General features: G+C 42.3%; 1 protein-coding gene and 1 long non-coding RNA gene across 5 annotated transcripts in view; one reads left to right on the plus strand and one right to left on the minus strand.

Annotated features, from left to right (window-relative positions):
• HTR7 (5-hydroxytryptamine receptor 7) overlaps positions 1–21,840 on the minus strand; it is a 114,745-nt gene that overhangs the window by 55,701 nt on the left and 37,204 nt on the right. The gene's annotated exons all lie outside the window — the stretch shown is intronic.
• On the plus strand, positions 3,037–8,671 carry LOC135965155 (uncharacterized). The gene is made up of 2 exons (XR_010578022.1): positions 3,037–3,890; positions 6,062–8,671. It is a non-coding gene; the product is annotated as an uncharacterized lncRNA (long non-coding RNA).

The raw sequence follows: 21,840 nt of genomic DNA on the forward strand, positions 1-21,840 counted from the left end.
AACAGTTCTGGAGGCTGGGAAAATAAATTTATTCCTTAACAGTCCAAGGCTGAGGGACTCATATCTGGCAAAAGCCTTCCTGCTGCACCATTTCATGGCAGTAGAAAAAAGGGCAAGAGAGCATAAGAGGGTAAAAGAGGGCAAGAGAAGGTGGAACTCACTTTTATCAGGAGGCCATTCTTACTATAATGGTATTAATTCACTGATGAAGGTAGATTCCTCATGGCTTAATCACCTCTTAGTGGTCCCACCTCTTAATACCATCAAAATGGCAAATAAATTTCAACAGTTTTGGAGGGAACATTCAAACCACAGAACATGCTTTAAAGAAGGCTAAAAAAGTGGGAGTTCTTGTTTTCTCTCCACTTTTTCTCAAGCAGCAGAAGCCATGTTTGCAAAAGCTAATAGTATCTTCATTTTATGTAGCTCATTCAGGACTGGGTACAATCCTACTCAAAGCAATATTGGGTTTTCCACAGAAATTCTCAAATGTAGATGTCATTAGAATCATCTGGGAGCTTTAAACACTCCTATAGCCCAAGCCCCATTTGCAGACAGTCTGGTTAAATTGGACTGGGTTGGGGCCCAGGTATAGGTACTTTTTAAGATATCCCCAGGCTGGACCCAGTGGCTCATTCCTGTAATCCCAGCACTCTGGGAGGCCAAGAAGGGAGGATCAGTTGAGCCCAAGAGTTCAAGACCAACCTGGGCAACATAGTGAAACCCCCATCTCTACAAAACTAAAAATAAAAAATTAGCCATATGTGGTGGCACATGCCTGAGTCCCAGCAACTCAGGCACCGAGGTGGGAGTATCTCTTTAGCCCAGGAGGTTTAGGCTGCAGTGAGCCGTGATCATACCACTGAACTCCAGCCTGGGTGACAGAGTAAGACTGAAACTACCACTGCAAAATTACAACTGAGAAAGTGACAGAGATCTGACCTAACCAACTCCATCTTCCTTCTAACCTCCAAGTGTCCTTGTTCATTACTGGGTGTAGGCTGAACTAACTTTGGGAGGAACTTAGTTATAGTTTATACTTTGAAACAAAGATAATAACAGCCCTTTCACAAAACAAACCGCCTTCTTGCCTGAGAACTAGACTGCCTTTGTAGCGCTAACAAATTAGTCAAAAGATTAGAAATTACGGTTTAGGAGTCATGTAACTGGAGGCTACAAGATTCTGACCTTCTCCAAATTGCTCCTGGGGATAACATCACTAATGTAAAACCTAATATTAGTGCTTGAGATATTTTGCAAACCCTGCACTTAATGGATCAGCTGGCACCACACAGATTGATAAACTGGCTCATCTGATCTTGTGGCCCCTACCCAGGAACTAACAGTACAAGAAGACCTCCTTCGACTCACTGCTCCCCACCCTGACATCCACCACATTTTCCTTAAAAACTCTGATCCCTGAATGCTCCAGGAGACTGATTTCAGTAATAAAACTCATGTTTCCCACACAGCCAGCTCTGCATGAATGAATGAATGAATGAATGAATGAATGAATGAATGAATAAATGAATGAATGAAGAGATCCCCAGTTGATTCTCATAAAAGCCTGGGTTGAGAGCCAATGCTCCTGAGAAATACTTTGAGCCTTGCTGAGTGTCGGTATCTGTCTGCAACAGATCAAAACCCCTAATAGCCCCAGCAGTCCACTGGTGAAATTCTAGGCTGGTTTCTTCTTTGTGCTTCCATACTGATACCTCTAGGACTCCCCCTTGAATCAACTCCTGGACCCCTCAAATTTGCTTGACAAAGATATAACTCTGATCTCATACCAGGTATATACACCGGTATAATGGTACCAGTTGTTTAAATATAATATTTCCATACTTGCTGGCAAATAGCTGCTGTTCCAAGCTCCTGAGGGTCCCCCACCTTTCCACCATCTACCCTATGAGCCAAATCCATTCTGACTAGTCAGTCAGTGGTGATAGTTAAACATTGTATTATCCCTAGCTTTGATGACCTGGGGCTTTGCCCCACCACACTAAAACTTAGAGGAAGTATTTTAAGTAATGATTTTTTTAAAATAATAGATGGGAGAAAATACCTTCAAATCATATATCTGATAAAGAGGTTGTATCCAGAAGATATAAAGAACTGCTGCAATTCAATAATAAAGCCACAAACAATCCAAGTAAACTGTGTATGGACATCTCATCAAAGAAAATACACAATTGGCTAAGATAACACCATTAATAAGAAGAAAAATACAAATTTAAATGACAACGGAAATTCTACACACTCACTAGAGTGGCTATAATCAAAACATTTAACATTATAAAGTGTGGCGTGAATGTGAAAAAAAACCCCGGAATTCCCATACATTGATGTTGAGAATGTACAACCACTTACAGAAGTTTGGCCGTTTTCTTAGAAAGTCAGACACACACCTATTAGCAATTCTACTCATGGTAATCTACCCAAGAAAAATAAAAACAATGTCTAAGAAATAAAAATAAAATTCTAAGCCCCCAACTGACTGAACAGAACCTCTCTTGGCCAAAGGAACCCTAGAGAAACCTTGGAAGCTGAGTCACCATCACAAGGGAAAGGAGATTAGCCACGCCTTATTATCCTCCCACCCTCCCACCCTCACTAACAGCCATCAGGCTTTCTTCCCTAAGGGCTAAATAGAAACTAGTCCTTTCAAAAGACTACTAGCTTATCTTCACATGTACAGAACAAATACAATATGAGATTAATCATTCCTTCACCCCTCCCTGATTAATCGTTACTTCACCGCTCCCTGAGACATCTGTTTTCTCTATTCTCTTTTTCTTCCAACATTCACCTTATCTTATGTAAAATGTAGGTTTACTGGGCACTAATTAAACTCGCACAAGTATGTAATCATTTGTCTCACTGCTGTCCTGCCCTCTCCCCTTTTTAAGGAAAAATATATAAATACTAAATATCCTGAGAACCTCTTTGTAAAACACAGCCATAAAAGCTTCTGTTTTTCCTGGGCACGCCCTCAGGGTGGCTCAATAAAGCTCCATGGTTTGAGACTTAGGCCTCAGTCACTCATTAACTGTGACTGGATCTGGGAGAAGAGATCAGCCCCTCTGACCCGCAGCAATTCTCCTATCAGCGCTGGCAGGAGATTCTCTCCGACAGATTGTGCACACCGCCAAGGCTCAAAAGCTGCTCTCTTCTCCTGAGATTCCCTGATCTCCTGAAATTTTTGATTTCAGATCCCAAGGTTTATTTTGCCACAGAACTCCTCTAAAAAGGGAGTTTGCTCCCTTCCAATGGAGAGCAGTCTTCAGCTTGGGCCCCATCTCCAGGTAAGGAGCTGGTTTGAGGTTTTATTTTGAGATTTGGTAGCTGAAGGTCAAGGTTTATTGCCAGCTGGCTGTAATTTCTCCTTATGCTCAGAGATCTCAACTATACGTAAATTATGAAATCACTTTTTCTGTTTTTTGGTTTTGATCTATCTTCCATTAGATTTAACCAACTCTTCCTCCCACCCACAATGTTGACTAAAACTCCATAGTTGCAGAAAGTCAAGCTCCAACCCCAGAAACATCAGCTGGTTAAAAGAAATCAATATTTTGCTCCCCAAAATTTATTTATTTGACTCATTTTAAAGTGGCCCAACCAGACCTTTCCTAATTTGGATCTAAGAAAGATTAGGTAAGAGTCTTCATTCTGAAGGTTCCCATGTAAACATGATTAAATAAATTGCATACTTTTTCTCCCATTAATCTGCCTTTTGTGAGTTAATTTTTCAGGAAACTTTCAGAGGGTCAAGGGGAAAGCTCCTCCTTGGCCCCCACAATTTGGCGTATCCAGTAGGATCCCCAAAACCACTTTTCCCTTTTGGAAGCCAGAATGAAGAGAACTCAGGAAACTTACAAGCCAGCAAATAGGTAAGAACTTCTTATCAATGAGCCTCCTGGCCTCCTTGTGCAATCCGATTGAACAGATGGTTAAAAATCACCATTTTGTCTCAAAAGTTTTCATTATTGGGAAAAAAAGGGATTTGTGTGACTAGTCTTGGGGTGTAGTGACTCTGGTGTATTTTTGGTACTTTATGGTGTGAATGTTCATATTGTTTGACCCCTTGCCTCTCAGAAATAGCCTTTTTTGTTGCTATTTTCCTTTGTCTTTCTGTGTTGTTCTCTCATAAAGAGCAGTGTCATAGGGTAGAGTACACGAACCTAGAATCCCTATAAGCCTGCTGTTCAAGCCAGCCCTGCAGACTAGCCCATTTTATGGTTCTCACTAGACCCGTGTCTGTTAAGACAAACTTTGCCGTGGGCTCCTGAGAGGGAAACTGGATGAGTTTTCCCTCTTGTCTTGTTTTATGTCCTTGGGTTACTTTTCTAGTCTCTGCCATCCAGAGGGTATGATTTTTCAGGGTCAGGCCAGCCAGCCAATCTGAAAAGACTGGGAGTCCGAGACACATAATATTTTAAGTAACACACTGTTCTGAATGTGTCAAGCTCTTGAGAGGAGTTTGGACTTAAAAGGTCCCATCCCTCCGGGGCTTTTGTAGTCTTTCGCTGTCTTAAGTCTGTTTCTGAAAGAGAATTTTGGAAGATCATGGGGATTGCTTCCTCTATGCCCTCTCCAGGAATATATGGTAAAAACCTGGAAAATTACCACCTGGGCTTTAAATGAAGAGGCTTTTGAATTGAGTCACTATTGGAACTAAGTACACTATTGGAAACAGAAAAGATTTTAGAGATCTCTTATTCTAAACAATTGATGGAAAGGTTAAATTTTTAAAAGAACACGTAATAGTGTTATTGCTAGCCTTAAAAATTCTCTTTTTTTTTTTTAATTTATTTATTATTATTATACTTTAAGTTGTAGGGTACATGTGCATAATGTGCAGGTTTGTTACATATGTATACTTGTGCCATGGTGGTGTGCTGCACCCATCAACTCGTCATTTACATCAGGTATAACTCCCAATGCAATCCCTCCCCCCTCCCCCCTCCCCATGATAGGCCCCTGTGTGTGATGTTCCCCTTCCTGAGTCCAAGTGATCTCATTGTTCAGTTCCCACCTATGAGTGAGAACATGCGGTGTTTGGTTTTCTGTTCTTGTGATAGTTTGCTAAGAATGATGGTTTCCAGCTGCATCCATGTCCCTACAAAGGACACAAACTCATCCTTTTTGATGGCTGCATAGTATTCCATGGTGTATATGTGCCACATTTTCTTAATCCAATCTGTCACTGATGGACATTTGGGTTGATTCCGTATGTTTATTGCAGCACTATTCACAATAGCAAAGACTTGGAAAAAAATTCTCTTTAAAGAGCAAAATCTGACCTAAAACAAAGTTAAAATCCCTTGTACACTCAAACTGCCTGCTTTTGATTTCATGTGGGATTAACAATGGAAGCGGCTCCATTTTGTAGTCTGGTAGTTAAAATTCATCATCATGGAATCAGTCCTTTTGGTTTGATATTTGTGTGACTTTTGCCACTTATTGATCCTTTTCCCTTCCATGGACAGCTTTTGATTTCCTGTCTTCCATCTGTGTGGGCATATGGTGGTTTGGGGCCTTTGTGTGTAGATGACTAGCTGAGAAACCGAGACCATAGAGTATATAACCAGACAGACAAAAATGAGTTGTACCCCATTTGTGGCCACTTTTTTTTTTTTTAAGCTGTCTTTGGGGTCATTCTGTTACCAGTAGCAGATCCATATGGGCCTAAAGCAACCTCAATTCTTGCCTCCTCAGAAGAAAGAATTTGACTGAGGGGTATAAGGCAGAAGAAGAGACCAAGGCAAGTTTTAGAGTAGACTGCAAGTTTATTTAAAAGCTTTAGAGCAGGAATGAAAGGAAGTAAAGTACACTTGAAAGACAGCCAAGCGGGTGACTTGAGAGCTCAAGTGTGCCATTCGACCTTTGACTTGGGGTTTGATATGTTGGCATATGAAGGTCTTGCATCCCTTCTCCCCGATCTTTCCCTTGGGGTGGGGTGTTCACATGTGCAGTAGCCTGCCAGTGCTTGGGAGGGTGTATGCACAGTATGTTTACTGGAGTTGCACACATCTCACTTGAGGTGTTTTTCCCTTACTAGTTGAATATCCCTAGGAGGTCAAATACCACTTAAACTCCACTATTTGCCATTTGATGCACAAGGTTGAACCCACTCGCCCCACTCCTGAGATCTTATCAGGAAGCTGCTGATCACCAGTTTCAGGTGTTTCTGTTTATCGGGAGACTGCCTTTTCCTGAGTCTAGCTATGACCAATTATTATTTTGGAGAGAGAGTTAACAAGTGCCTGACCATCATCTGATCGTTGCCTGACATTCCTGGTGTGGGGGAGAGGAGCCCTCTCCTGCCCTGGTCATGTCTGACTAGCTACCTACTGTAACAATTCTGGATCTTACGAGGACTGCTTTGTACTGCTTTGGAGATACTTTGTGTGCTCCTGGCAAAGCCATAATGATACAAACAGGAAGCAGGAAAATACTGGGTAGAAGAGGGTAGAGTCCCTGGCAAGGGTTCCACCTGCAAGCCTGTGCCTGTGGCCCTAAATGAGAACTTCACATCCCTGTTTCTCCCACCGAGTGTTGCTTTTTCCAAAACCACCAGGGCCTGCCATGCCCCTATCCTGTACCCATAAAAACCCCAAGCTCCACTGGCAGAGGAGCAGAGCAGCGTGGCAGAGAAGGAGAAAAGAGATCAAGCAACTAATTGTCGAGAGGAGAAGGAGCAACTGAGCATCAGAGACTAGGAAAAGATGCAGCTTAACTTCAGAAGACATGACTTCAGAGGAACCCAGCCAGAGGCTGGGCTTCAGTGAAAGATCACCTTCTTCCTGCACCATCCCCTTTCCAGCTCCCCTTCAGCTCAGAGCCACCTCCATCACTCAAGAAAACCTCCGCATTCACCATCCTTTGAGTCTGCATGACATGATTCTTCCTGGAAACCAGACAAGAACCTGGGTACCAAGAGGGCAGGGTGTATGTCTCTCCACTGAGCTAGTTAAACTTAGCCATCTTTGGACAGCAAACACTAAAAGAGCATTGTTTGTAACATATGCCCTCTGGGGTTCCAGAGGTTGTGGGCAACTGCTAGAATCTGCCACGGGCTGGTACAAGGTTCATTCCTGCTGGTGTCTAAAGGCACCCACCCCAACTTCTGCACCTGCTCAACCTGCTCACCTGCTCACCTGCATGCTCCCCTTCCCGCAAGAAGTTTGAGCTCAGCAGCTGAGCAAAATGAGCCACCACCCCTCCCCACTCCTTTACATTTGGTAAAGGAGTTCAAAGGCCAGAAATATTAGCTGTTTATCCCAGGAAATAAGAGATATGAAAGATTTTTTTTTCTTTTAAAGATTTCTATGGTTAGAAGTCAGCTTCCTTAAAAGCTGATATCTAAGCTATAATTACAATTTTTTTAAAAAAGAGCTTTATGCTGTTTCTCTTTTTGGATCCTGTCTTGTGGATTTTTATTTATTTATTTATTTATTTCTGAATCCTGTCTGTTCCTCCTTCCTCTAGCAACTCTCAGTGCCATAGAAGGGACCAAAAAGAAGGGGAGGAATTTCTGACAACCTAAGATCCTTTGGGGAAAACATAAAAGTTGACAAAGACTCCTCTGTTGGGAGGAAAATTTTGTTTTTCCTTATGAAAACCCAAGAGTTGTAAGCAGACAGATGCCTCTCAGGTCTAAAACTCTGCACTCTTTTATATTGCATTACCTGGTCTCTGGCTTTTGCAGAGTACCAGATATTACTTTGTACTATGAAAGGACTTGACATTGGTGTGTGCATGGGCTGGTGAGTTGGGCAATAGCTACAATGTTAGGGGTGGCTGAGGACAGTTATTTACAGGAAATGGTCATTACTATAAGGGGTTACGGTTCTTTGCATGTTTGGATAAGAAAAGCATGGTTTGGGCCCTAAAAACCACATGCTTTATTTGTCCCCATTCCTTAAAGGACTCCACCCTGAAGCCAGTTATTTAAATAAGACACAAGCTAAGTTGAAAAAAACACCTATTAAATTAAAACAGTCTTTGAATCTCTTTGTGAAAGAAATTTACATTTTTAAAGGAAATCACCATTTGTAAAAGCACCTTTGTCTCTGCACCTAAACCACTAGGAAATTTAACTACAGGGAAGACAGTGCCTTAAAGTTAACATAACAAATCTTGCCTGTCTTTGTTTTGTTCTAAGTTCTGTGCCTTTGAGGTGTACATTTTCTACCTTCTCTCCCCTAAGAGTCATGTCTTTGGAAATGCAAATGTAGAGTTGCCTAGCTAATAATTGTTTAAGGTATGAAACAGGTAATAAAGAGATTGATAGTCTAAAGTGGGGGAGAGAAATTTTTTGAAACCTGACAAATGAAAAATCTTATAACTCTGTAAGATCTGCTTCTACATGTCTATATGTTTCTGTGTCATGTGTATGTGATGTTTCACTACCAAATGTTAGGAAAAAGCTCTAATCAATAGGCTTAAAGAAAATTAAGTGCTTAAATCAAATATCAGAACAACATACTAGCCCAAATGCCTGGTAGCTCATAAGACCTTACTAATCTTTGATAAGTAAAACCAGTTGTAAAATTTCTTTAGTCATTCAAATCTAGAGATAATGTTATATTAAGTAATCTCAAGTTTTTCACTGTAAATTAGGGTTACTTAGAGTTAGAATAGTTATTAATAAATACAATTAAAACTACTAGATTTAAGAGAATTCTACATGCAGAGTTCATAAAGAAACTAAGATGTGTTTTGGTGAAAGTTATAAAAAACATAAGGATGTGGCTTTTGCTAAAGAAAAAGTAATTTTGTAGAGTTTAGAGGCTACATAAAGGTTTCTTCAAAATGAAGAAAAAAGAAAAAGTAATTTTGTAGAGTTTAGAGGCTACATAAAGGTTTCTTCAAAATGAAGAAAAAATGACATAGATAAAATTAAATGGATAGAAAGAGAAAGGATAAAAGGGTGGGGAATGAGGAACCCTGGATTCCTAAGTGGCCACAGGGTCATCCATGGTATGGAGCTGCAGCTGTGCTGTATTAAGTTACTAAAGGTAAAAGTTACCAGTGGAGTTTAGCAATGGATCCAGCTCCCGGGGAACTGGTTCACAAGATGCATGAGGAAATGTAAACTAATAAGGAAAAAGAGAAATATTCAATCCCTTGGTTATTGTTATCTATAATAGCTAAAACGAAAGTAAAAGACAGTGCTGAGTTGGGCCTCGGCCAAACCAAGTTCAGATGAGGGACTGTCTGATCTCAGATCGCTAGCCTCAAAGCCACCCACAAAGGGGAAAGATAGACTGGGGCAACAAAAAGTACCTCTGAGACCTGTGATTACCAAGAAAGTAGCTAATGTGAGGGAAGGGCAAAACCAATTAACTACTGAAACCAGAGGGCGTAATGTAAAGGAACATTTTGCACATTAGTATCATCAGCTTCCTAAAAAACCTTTACTAAAATGGATTGTAACACTGACTGATTTTGGAGTAGTATTTTGCATTTAAAATATGACAGAGTGGAAAAAAACATGTGTAGGTTGATGCAGGACCCACAGCTCACTACTGAAACATCACAGATGGGCATATGTGATACAGACTGACAGGAGGGTATTCCTAGAGAACAGTTGATATAGAAGTTAGAAAGAAATTATTGGATGGGCACGGTGGCTCACACCTATAATCCCAGCACTTTGGGAGGCCGAGGCAGGCTGATCACCTGAGGTCAGGAGCTCAAGACCAGCCTGGCCAACATGGTGAACTCCATCTCTACTAAAAATATAAAAATTAACCGGGCATGATAGCACACGCCTGTAGTCCCAGCTACTTGGGAGGCTGAGACTGCAGGATTGCTTGAACGCACGTGGCGGAGGTTGCAGTGAACCAAGATCATGCCACTGCATTCCCGCCTGGGTGATGGAGTGAGACTCTGTCTCAAAAAAAAAAAAAAAAAAAAAAAAGTATTTAGACAGTGAGGGTTCGGGAGTCCTTGGTAAGGTTTTCCTTTCAATGAAAAATAGCCCCCAAATCATTTCTTTTTTAACAAAGAGCAACCTGTAAAATCAAGCTGAAGACATAGACAAGCAAGCTAGAAGCTTGCAAGGGTGAATGCCGGCAGCTGTGTCAATAGGAAATGGCTATCTGGGGCTAGGCAGGTTCAAAATGGCTCCATCTTACCTTCTCTTTGCCAAAGCACGTGTACAGCTGGCCACGCAAAGACTCCATTTGCATAATAAGATTAGGGTGGGACACCCAGCTGCCTCACCAGCCATGTAAACATCGCACCTGGTCCAAACAATCTATGGGCCCTATGTAAATCAGACATGGCCTCCTCAAGCCTGTCTATAAAATCCGGTGCATTCCACAGTGGGCCAGAAGTCCCATTCAGGTGCCCCTCTCTCTGTCAAGAGAGAGAGCTGTTCTCCTTTCTCTTTCTTTTGCCTGTTAAACCTCCGTTCCTAAACCCACTTCTTGTGTCCACCTAATTGATTTCCTTGGCATGAGATGACAAACCTCAGGTATTTACCATAGACAATGGTGCTGTTTCACAGCCAGCCTGGTGGACTGGATAAAAGCCCTAAGAAGGGGGACTATCCAACTCTACTTAGAAATCCCAAATGGAGCACGCCAGATGAAGCTGCTGATATGCTTCATATACAAGCCATGAGGGACTCACTTTGTGATGACAGGAATATTCACCCACTAAATATGCCCATTACCTAGTTCATGATAAATGCTGTGGTTAAAGGGGCCCCTTCCAAATGGGCACCCCATGTAATGCTACTCCTACTGTTGTTCCAAAACAACATGAGAAGCCATAGCAAATTGGCTGTTTCAGCTTCCCCTCATGGGTCTTACAGACGCTAATAAAACATTAAGGTAATTAACAAGAGCATGGGAAAAAGCAAAAGGGACAGTCAAAGGACTCATTTCAAGAAGGTGGAAATTTTTAAATGGTTATTCTAAAAAATAAGGTGAAGAAAGAAAACAACGATAGGAAAACAATGAAACTCAGAGAAGAAATGAGAGAGATTCATGGGATTCAACCCATCAGGGTAGAAGTCTTTAGATGGTTATTAAGAAATTAAATGAATAAAATAGAAATTGATAGGGTTAAAAGAAAGGTCTTAGTATGACACTACCAAGGGTCGGATGGACCAAAGGGACTTTGCTAGTTCCCCAGCATTAAAGCACCCCAAACCTATCTATTCTCTTTGGATAGATTTTTTTTTAAAAGTCAAAAGACAAAGATTACAATGAGAAAGCGGGCCAATACTTGCCTGGGGCAATAGTGAGGCAGGTGAACCAAGATATGGATTGACAAAAGGGCCTAAGTCCCTTGGCTCAACCTCCTGCTGGGAACCCAGGTCCTTTTCAAAAGAAAGGGTAAAACGGTCATAAAAGAAGTTTCTGGGACCAGAATGTATAAATGTAGGATTGCAAAGGTTGGAATTTTTTTTTTTTTTTTTTAGATGTAGTCTCACTCTGTTGCCCAGGCTGAAGTACGATGGCGCGATCTCGGCTCACTGCAACCTCTGCCTCTTAGGTTCAACCGATTCTCCTGCCTCAGCCTCATGAGTAGCTGGGATTACAGGCGCCCACCACCTCACCCAGCTAATTTTTATATTTTTAGTAGAGACAGGGTTTCACCATGTTGGCCAGGCTTGTCTTGAACTCCTGACCTCAGGCAATCCACTTGCCTCGGCCTACCAAAGTGCTGGGATTACAGGCAAAAGTTGGAATGTTTAAACAGGCATTCTGTAAAGTGATTGTGTCTCCTTTACCTAAATGTTTATAAAAATGGATGTTGTATCTGATTGGGAGATGTTTCCCCTACCTAGTACTATAAAACAGAAAGGATGTAAATGCGCCCTTCAAGCAATATTAAATGGACATGTGCGGGGAGGAGGACAACACATGCTGGGGCCTTTGTGGCGGTTCTGAGGGAGAGCACTGGGAAGAACAGCTAATGAATGCTGGGCTTGACACCTCGGTGATGGGATGATATGTGCAACGGGCCATCACGGCACACATATACTTGTGTAACAAACCTGCACATCCTGCATACGTACCCCTGAACTTAAAAGTCGAAGAAAAAAAAATGGACATGCTAAATGAGAACCAGTAAGATTGCCCAAGCCCACAGAGTGGAGAGTAGAAGCTAGAATGCTGGTGGGAACAAATTCTGTACTTTGATGGCCCTTAGTAGAGCATTTATTGCAGGTTTTGGCAAAAGCCTGTGAGCACCTCCCAATGATGACTACTGAAACTTTAAGAGAATTTCCACTTGAGAAGCATTTACTGCCTTGCTAAGGGACATTAACTGAAGCTACCCCTATGCTAACGGGGATAGCAGCACCCCAATGCAGTGTCCAGAGTTCCCTAATAAAATGGAAATGGCTTATACAGGATGATGCTATCTGGAGTGTACAACAAGGAGGTACGCATGAGCAGAGAACTACTTACAGTGCCCCGTAAGCAGCTCTCACCTGACTGACAAAGAGCTGCTTGGTTTGTGGATGGTAGCTCCAAGGTGAAAGGACAATTTCCTGTTTGGAAGGCTGCTACTCTGATTATAAAGCATACTTTTGTGAGCAGAATATACCTCTCTGAATTCTCCAAAATTTGGAAACTATTCATGAGTATTCCTAAAACTTATTTTGCACATAAATTGGCCATACTATCATTTCTTTTTAGTACAAAAGGAGGGATTAGAGACAGAGAAATTCTATTTCAAAGGAAAACTACAACACAATTATCACTGGGTTCCAGCTGTGACTTTTGTTTTGAACTGTTATTTTTCTGCAGTGGGTGTCTAAAAAAGAACCTAGTTATAATTTTCTTCATGATGTTTTTAGTTAGTTCTCTAATGGAATAAGTTCCTCTTCCATTCTGACATATAAATTCTCTTTTGTCAAATTATTAATGTTATTTATTTCCCCGTTGTTTCACTTCTTCTGAGAAAACTGAAGTTGTGATGTTTTGAAAACTACAGATGATTCAAGAGCCTGTGAATCTCCCTAATTTGTAATCTCACTAGGCCTGATCTGTCTCTCCTTGCCAATTCCCTGCTGCTAAAACTACACAAGCACCCTCCCTCTAAGCCCAGGGACTATCATGGAAGAAGGGGGCACATGAAACTGCTAGGTCTGGTTTTGAGGGATGGAATTAATTCGGACCCTACAAATAACCTGGTCTTTTGGCTTTAGTTTTTAGCTCTTATATTGCATAAAAGGTTTTAAACATTGATGAGTGCCTGCCCACCTCTATTGCCATCTAGCCTAGAACACTTAAATTGACTGTAAGTTTTTTGGCTCTGTGTCCCTTGACACCACCAAGGGACAGGATGGACCTGAAGCAGATAGCCACACCATCTCAGCAACAACATGGGACAAAATAAAAGTTTGGCCACTGATGCTGCCTCTGGCCAATCTTAGCCAAAAGGGGGAAAATGAGAAATGAAAACAATTCTAAACCCCCAACTGACTGAACACACCTCCTCTTGGCCAAGGAAACCCCAGAGAAACCTGAAAAGCTGAGTTGACAGCCATGGTGAAATGGTAAGTTGGACACACTTCCTTATACCCCCACCCTCAGGGGAGCCATCAGGCTTTCTTCCCTAAAAGCAAAAGAGAAACAATCCTTTCAAAAGACTACTAACTTATCTTCACAGGTACACAACAAAGATTAATCATGCTTTCACCCCTCCCTGAGGTAAGATGAGATTAATCATTCCTTCACCCTTCCCTGAGACATCTGCTTCTATTCCCATTTTCTTCAAATGTTCACCTTATCTTATGTAAGATGTAGATTTACTGGGCACTAACTAAACTCTCACAAGTATGTAATCGTTTGTCTCACTGCTGCCCCATCCCCTACCCCTTTTAAGGAAAATATATAAATGTTAAACTTCTTGAGAACCTCTTTGGAAAAAGCCATAGGTGCTTCTATGACGCAAGTTTGTCCTGGGCAAGCCCTTAAGCTGGCTCAATAAACCTCAATGATTTGAGACTTGTGCCTTAATCACTCATTTCGGTTGTCAGTCCACAGAAAAACTTGTATATAAATGTTCATAATATAACTAGTCATAATAGCAAGAAAGTAGAAACATTTCAAATGTCTTTCAATTGTTGAAAGAATAAACAAAATATGCTATACTCATACAACAGAATCTATTCAGAAAACAAAATGAGCTACTGATACATACTACAATATCCATGAACCTCAAAATTATGCCAAGTGAAAGAAGATATACACAAAAGAATACATATTTTCTGAGTCTATTTGTACTACACTTCCAGAAAAGGCAAATCTATAGACAGAAAGTGAGTGGCTGCCTGGAACTGGAAGGCAGAAGTGGATATAGACTATAAAAGAGCACCGGGAACTTTTGGGGATTGCTGTGGTTTAAATGTGTTCCTATGTTGAAATCTGAATCCCCAATACAACCATGGTGGGAGGTGGGGCCAAATGGGAGGTGTTTAGGTCATTGAGGGCTCTGCCTTCATTAACATAACATTGTTCTGCACTCATTAATGTAACACTGTTATCACAAGAGTGGTCTTGATATAAAAGTGAGTTTGCAACCAGTGCAGTGGCTCAGGCCTGTAATCCCAACACTTTGGGATGCTGAGGCTGAGGTCAGGAGTTTGAGACCAGTGTGGCCAACATGGCGAAATCCTGTCTCTACCAAAAGCACAAAAATTAGCCAGGCATGATAGTGCACACCTGTAATGCCAGCTGCTTAGGGGGCTGAGGCAGGAGAATTGCTTGAACTCAAGAGGCGGCGGTTGCTGTAAGCCGAGATCACACCATTGCACTCCAGCCTGAGCAACAGAGTGAGACCCCATCTCAAAAAAAAAAAAAAAAAGTGAGTTTGGCGCCTGCTTCCTCTCGTGTTCTCACACTCTCTTGGCCTCACACTCTCTTACTCTTCCACCATCTGCCACAGAATGATGCAGCACAAAGGCCCATACTAGATGCTGGCACCATGTTCAACTTCCCAGCCTCCAGAACCATGAACTAAATAAGCTTCTGGTGTTTAGAAGGTATAGATTGGATTTGTGTTCCCACCCAAATCTCATGTCGAATTACAATCCCGAGTGTTGGAGAAAAGGCCTGGTGGAAGGTAACTGGATTATGGGGGCAGACTTCTTCCCTTGCTATTCTCATGATAGTGAGTGAATTCTCATGAGATCTGGTCGTTTAAAGGTATGCAGCACTTCCCCCATCTCTCTCTTCCTCCTCCTCCAGCCGTGTAAGACATGCCTACTTCACCTTCTACCATGATTGAAAGTTTCCTGAGGTCTCCCCAGCCATGCATCCTGTATAGCCTGTGGACCCATGAGCCAATTAAACTTACTTTCTTCATAAATTACCCAGCCTCAGGTAATTCTTTGTAGCAGTGTGAGAATAGACTAATACATATAAATTACCCAGTCTCAGGTACTATGTTACAGCAACACAAAATGAAGTAAAAGATATTTCAAATGTTCTAAAACTGAATTGTGTTGACAGATACAAAACTCTAAAAATTCATTCAAAATAACTGACCTATATACTTATCTATACCCACTTACCCTGGGTAGTTTTATGATCTTGAAATTACACCTCACTGAAGCTGCTAAACAACAAAAACTTTTAAAATATATATATAAATGTAAGTCTACATTTCTACCCCTTCTTAAAAATTCTCTCCTCTTCCCTTATCACTAAGCTGCCTCTTTAAACTGTTTAGACACCTAGGGTTGGGGATGGAAAGCCCACAGGAATCTGCTGGGTTTCAAACCTTTTGTTTGAACAGAGTACTTCATCCCTTTTTAATTTCTCCTAAAATATCCATTGATTCGTAGGTAATGTAGTGTTAGAACCCCAAATTGCCTCACGAAGGTTTTGCCTGATAGTTGGTTTCTGTTTCTGGGGCCAACCCTCTTCTAATTGTCCTCTTGGTTTCTGAGATCACTTTTTCTCTGACACTGGATTTAGTTCAGCCTCATTCTTTAGTATAAAACCTTGCAATAAGAAACACAAATACTATCACAGACCCCAGACCAGCAATCATTCAGATTGGCATCAGCTAGCTTCCCACTAGCTTTGAGGAAGGGTGGAGTCTAAGAAGTGTTTCAGAAACTAAAACGCTTATCCCAGAGATTTACATCTTAAAAAAAAAAAAAGAAGAAGAAGAACCTTTTTTAAATGTCAAAACATTTTTGTAACCCACATTTAGTAGTGACTTTACTTTTAGTATTAGTTGACTGAAAAAATACAGAATGACAAAAAGCTACTAGAATAGCTTAAATGCTCTTAAGTAAATTTGCATTTTATTAATCATAACCATATCTACATTTATCAGGAAGGAAAATCTATTTTGAAAAAAGAAAGAAATTATTGCACAAGCTGCTTCTGCATTCTGGGAAAGTGCAGAATTCACCCGGGGGGAATAAGTCATTCTCCTGTTTGGGATGGCACAATCTTTAGGTTGTGAAAGGGATGGCTCTAGGCTAGTCTGATGGGTGAGTCAGGCTGACAAGAGATAAACTGTACTGCATAATGAAATAATAAAGATTTTTAGGTGGTCCCCCGGTAATTTAAAGGAGTGATGGCTTTTTGATTTTCTTTTTATTTAGTTGTTGGTGGTGGAGGAGTAGGGACGAGAAAGAAGAATCTGAACACAGTGTTCAGAAGTTTTGAGGAGAAAAGTTTTGTCGGGAAGAGTTGCTGAACATGACTTCAGACCACCATTGGTGCTTAGTGCAAAGATCCAGACACTCCCAGACATCCTGGCTTACAAAAGGGGATACCTGTTGTAAGAAATGTGCGGTCTAGTAATTTTCTTGAGTTAACCCTTTGGAATCAAAAGAACTAAAAATGAGTTTTATACATATAGGAAGATCCCAAGCAGTTTAACTCGTACTGTACACAGAACGAAATGTCAACATAGGTCCTACAAGACAGTCCCACTGAGTCTGTCAATTCAAAGGACAATTGTAACATCCTAGCACTACAATAAGGGCAATACAGATGTTCCTTGACTTATGATGGGCTTACAATGTGTTTACCCAGACACAACCCCATTATAAGATGAGGAGGTACTAAATGCATATTGCTTTTGAACCACTAAAAAGTTGAAAAATAGTAAGTGGAACTATCCTAAGTTGGAGACTGTCTATAATCTCTTTACAACTTATTTTTTAAAAGCTCTCTGGCATACACATTTTTAAAAACTTAACCATCAAAAAACCCTATGAGGAAGGTATTATCAACCCAACTTCACAATGTGGAAATTGAGGCTCATGTGGAATAAAATTATGTGTTATATCTCTTAAGAAAGTCACAGAGTAGAAGGTGGAACAAAATGGCTGAATACAAGTTTCCACCAATCATCCTCCCTGAAGAAATATCAAGTTTAACAGCTATCTACACACACACACACACACACACACACACACACGCACACACACACAAGCACCTTCGTAAGAACCAAACATCAAGTGAGTAATCACAGTGCCTGATTTTAACTTCGTATCACCGAAAGAGGCACTGAAGAGGGTAGGAAAGATAATCTTGAATTGCTGATGCCATCCCTTCCCCAACCCCCAGCAGCAGCCCCAAAGCATAGAGAATCTGCGCACTTAGGGGAGAAAGAGCATAGTGATTGTGAGATTTTGCATTGGAACTCAGTGCTGTCTGTCACAGTAAAAAGCAACCTTGGCCAGAACTCAGCTGAAATCAATGGAGGGAGCATTTAAACCATCCCTAGCCAGAGGGGAATTGTCCATGATGGCAGTTAGAACTTGAGTTCCAGCAAGCCTTGCCACTGCAGGCTAAGGTGCTGTGGGGTCTTAAACAAACTAGAAAGGCAATCTAGGTCACAAGGACTGCAACTCCAAGGCAAACGCCTAGTGCTGTGCTGGGTTCAAGGCCAGTGGACTTCGGGGACACATGACCTAGTGAGACACCAGCCAGTACAGCCAAGGGAACTGACATGGTTTGATGTTGGGTGTCCCCACCCAAATCTCATGTTGAATTGTAATCTTCAGTGTTGGAGAAGGGGCCTGGTGGGAGGTGACTGAATCATAAGGCTGAACTTCCCCATTGCTATTCTTATGATAGGGTTCCCATGAGATCTGGTTGTTGGAAAGTGTATAACACCTCCCCCTTCACTCTCTCTCTCCTGTTGGCAATGGGAAAGACATGCTTATTTCCTTTACTTTCTGCCATGATCTTAAGTTTCCTGAGGCCTCCCCAGCTGTGCCTCCTGTACAGCCTTTGGAACTGTGAGTCAATTAAACCTCTTCTCTTCATAAATTACCAAGTCTCAGGTAGTTCTTTATAGCAGCGTAACCACAAACTAATACATAAAATTGGTACCAGGAGTGGGGCATTGCTATAAATATACCTGAAAATGTGGAAGCAGCTTTGGTACTGGGTAATAGGCAGAGTTTAGAACAGTTTGAAGGGATCAGAAGAAGACAGAAAGATGGTAGGAAAGTTTGGAACTTCCTAGAGACTTGTTATTGTGACCAAAATGCTGAAAGTGATATGAACAATAAAGTCCAGGCTGTAGTGGTCTCAGATGGAGATGAGGAACTTATTGGGAACTGAAGTAAAGGTCACACTTGCCATGCTTTAGCAAAGAGACTAGCAGCATTGTGCCTGCCCCTGCCCTAGAGATCTGTGGAACTTTGAGCTTGAGAGAGATGATTGAGGGTAACTGGCAGAAGAAATTTCTAAGCAGCAAAGCATTCAAGACATGGCCTGGCTGCTTCTAACAGCATATGCTTGTATTCATAAGCAAAGAGACGATCTGAAACTGGAACTTATATTTAAAAGGGAAGCAGAGCATAAAAGTTTGGAAAATTTGTAGTCAGGCCATGTGGTAGAAAAGAAAAGCCCATTTTCAGGGAAGGAATTTGAGTTGGTTGCAGCAATTTGCATAAGTAAAGAAGAGCCTGACATTAATAGCCAAGACAATGGGGAATATGCCCCAGGGCATTTCAGAGACTTTCACAGCAGCCCCTCCCATCAAAGGCCTGGAGGCTGGGAGGGAAGAATGGTTTCATGGGCCAGGCCCAGGAACTTGCTGCTCTGTGCAGCCTCAAGATATGGCACCTGGTGTCCTAGCTACTCTGCTCCAGCCATGGAGCCATGGCTAAAAGAGGCCAAGGTACAGTTCAGGCCACTGCTTCAGAGGGTGCAAGCCAGAAGACACCAAGGCTTCCACGTGGTATTAAGCCTGTGGGTGCACAGAAGGCAACAGTTGAGGCTTGGGAGCCTCCACCTAGATCTCACAGGATGTATGGAAATGCCTGGATGTGCAGACAGAAGTCTACCACAGGGGCAAAGCAATCATAGAGAATCTCTACTAGGGCAGTGTGGATGGGGAAATGTGGAGTTAGAGTACCTACCAGAATCCCCACTGGGGCACTGCCTTGTGGAGCTCTGAGAAGAGGGCCACTGTCCTCCAGACCTCAGAATCTACTGACAGCTTGCACCTTGTACCTGGAAAAGCTGCAGGCTCTCAACACCAGGCCACAAAAGCAGCTGAGGGGGCTATACCCTGCAAAAACACAGGGAGGAGCTGCCCAAGGCCTTGGGAGCCCATCCCTTGTGTCAGTATGGCCTAGAAATGAGACATGGAGTCAAAGAATATTATTTTGGAGTTTTAAGATGTAATGACTGCTGTGCTGGGTTTCAGACTTGCATAGAGCCTGTAGCGCATTTGTTTTGGCTGATTTCTCCTGCTTGGAATGGGAGCATTTACCCATTGTCTGTACTGTCATAGTATCTTGGAAGTAACTAATTTGTTCTTAATTTTACAGGCTCACAGTGGAAGGGACTTGCCTTGTTTCACATGAGACTTTGTACTTGGACTTTTGAGTTAATGCTGGAATGAGTTAAGACTCTGGGGGACTGTTGGGAAGACCTGATTGTTTTGAAATGTGAGAAGGACATGAGATTTGGGAGGGGCCAGAAGCGGAATGATAGAGTTTGGCTCTGTGTCCCCACCCAAATCTCATAATGACCTATAATCTTCAATGTTGGAAGAGAAGCCTAGTGGGAGTTGATTCAATTAGCGGGGCGAACTTCCCCCTTGCTGTTCTCGTGATAGAGTTCTCATGAGATCCAGTTGTAGCACCTCCCCTTTCACTCTCTTTCTTCTGCTGGCCATGGGGAAGACATGCTTGCTTTCCCTTTGTCTTCTGCCATGATTTTAAGTTTCCTGAGGTCTCCCCAGCCATGCCTCCTGTAGAGCTTTCAGAATTGTAAGTTAATTAAATCTCTTTTTTCATAAATTACTGAGTCTCAGGTAATTCTTTATAGCAGTGTGATCACAAAGTAACACAGGAGTGCTTGTACTAACCATCCCCCAATCCCAGGCAGTGCAGCTTGCAGCTCTGAACAAGATTCCTTCCTTCCATTTGAGGAGAGGAGCGGGAAGAGCAAAGAGTTGTCTTGCAATTTGGATATCAGCTAAGCCACAACAGGATAGGGTACCAAACAGAGTTATGAGGTCCCTGTTCCACTTCCTAGTGCCCAGATGGACATTTCCAGACACACCTTGGGCCAGAAGAGAAAACACTGCCTTGAAAGAAAGGATGTAGTCCTTGCAGGATTAATAACTTCCTAACTAAAGAGCCCTTGAGCCCTGAATAATCAGCGGTGGTATCTAGGTAGTACACACTGTGAGCCTTGGATGAGACTCTGAGATGCACTGGCTTCAGGTGTGACCCAGCACATTCCCTGCTGTGGTAGCCAAGGGGAGGGATTCCTTCTGGGGAAAAGCATAAAAAAGAGCAAAGGTGACTTAGTCTTGCAGCTTAGATACCAGTTTGGCCACAGCTGGGTACAGCACCAAGCAGGCCCTTGGAGTTCCATGATTCCAGGCCTTGGCTCTTGGATTACTGGACTTGTCCTGGGCCAGAGGGGAGCATATTTCCCTGAAGGGTGAGTCCCAATCCTGGAAGCATTCACCACAAGCTGACTGAAAAGCTCCTGGGCCTTAAGTGAACATCAGTGGTAGCCTGGCAGTATTCCTCATGGGCCTGGGGTAATGGTGGCTATGGGGAGAGACCCCTCTTCTTGTGGAAGAGGGAAGGACTACTGGGAAAGACATTGCCTTGTGGCAACAGCACACATTTCTTCAGTTTCTGACTTTAGGTCCTGGCTCTTTGGTGGGTTTTCTGGGCCCATCTAGGGCCCTGGGGAACTCCACTCCTTGAAGGGGAAGCCTGGCTGGCTTTACCACCTACTGGCTGTAGAGCCCTAGGGCCTTGAGTGAACACAGTAGCCAGGCAGTAGCCAGGTAGTGGTTACAGTGGGCCTTGGGCAAGACTCAGTGTTTTGACCCAGGGCAGTCCCAGTGGTAGTGGATACAGGGGTACTTATATAACCCCTTTCCCAGCTCCAGGCAACTCAACACAGACAGAGACGCTCCATTTGTTTAGAAGAAAGTAAGGCAAGAATATGACAGTCTCTGCCTGGCAATCCAGAGAATTCTTCAGGATCTTATCCACAACCACCAAGGTAGTACCTCTATAAGTCTGCAGGCTTATACCTCTATAAGGCTGCCCCCTAATGCAGACATGGCGGTGGTGACCAAAAACTTAGATCACAACATCCAAGTCCCTTCAAATACTTGAAAAACATTCCTAAGAAGGATGGGTACAAACAAGCCCAGCCTGAGAAGACTACAATAAATACCTAACTCTTCAATGCACAAACACCAAGAAACATCCACAAGCATCAAGACCATCCAGGAAAACATGATCTCAAAAATGAACTAAATAAGTCACCAGGAGCCAATTCCAGAGAGATGGAGATATGTGACCTTTCAGACAGAGAATTCAAAATAGCAGTTTTGAGAAAACTC

The sequence above is a fragment of the Macaca fascicularis genome, chromosome 9 (genome assembly GCF_037993035.2).
Source record: "Macaca fascicularis isolate 582-1 chromosome 9, T2T-MFA8v1.1".
Lineage (NCBI taxonomy): Eukaryota > Metazoa > Chordata > Mammalia > Primates > Cercopithecidae > Macaca > Macaca fascicularis.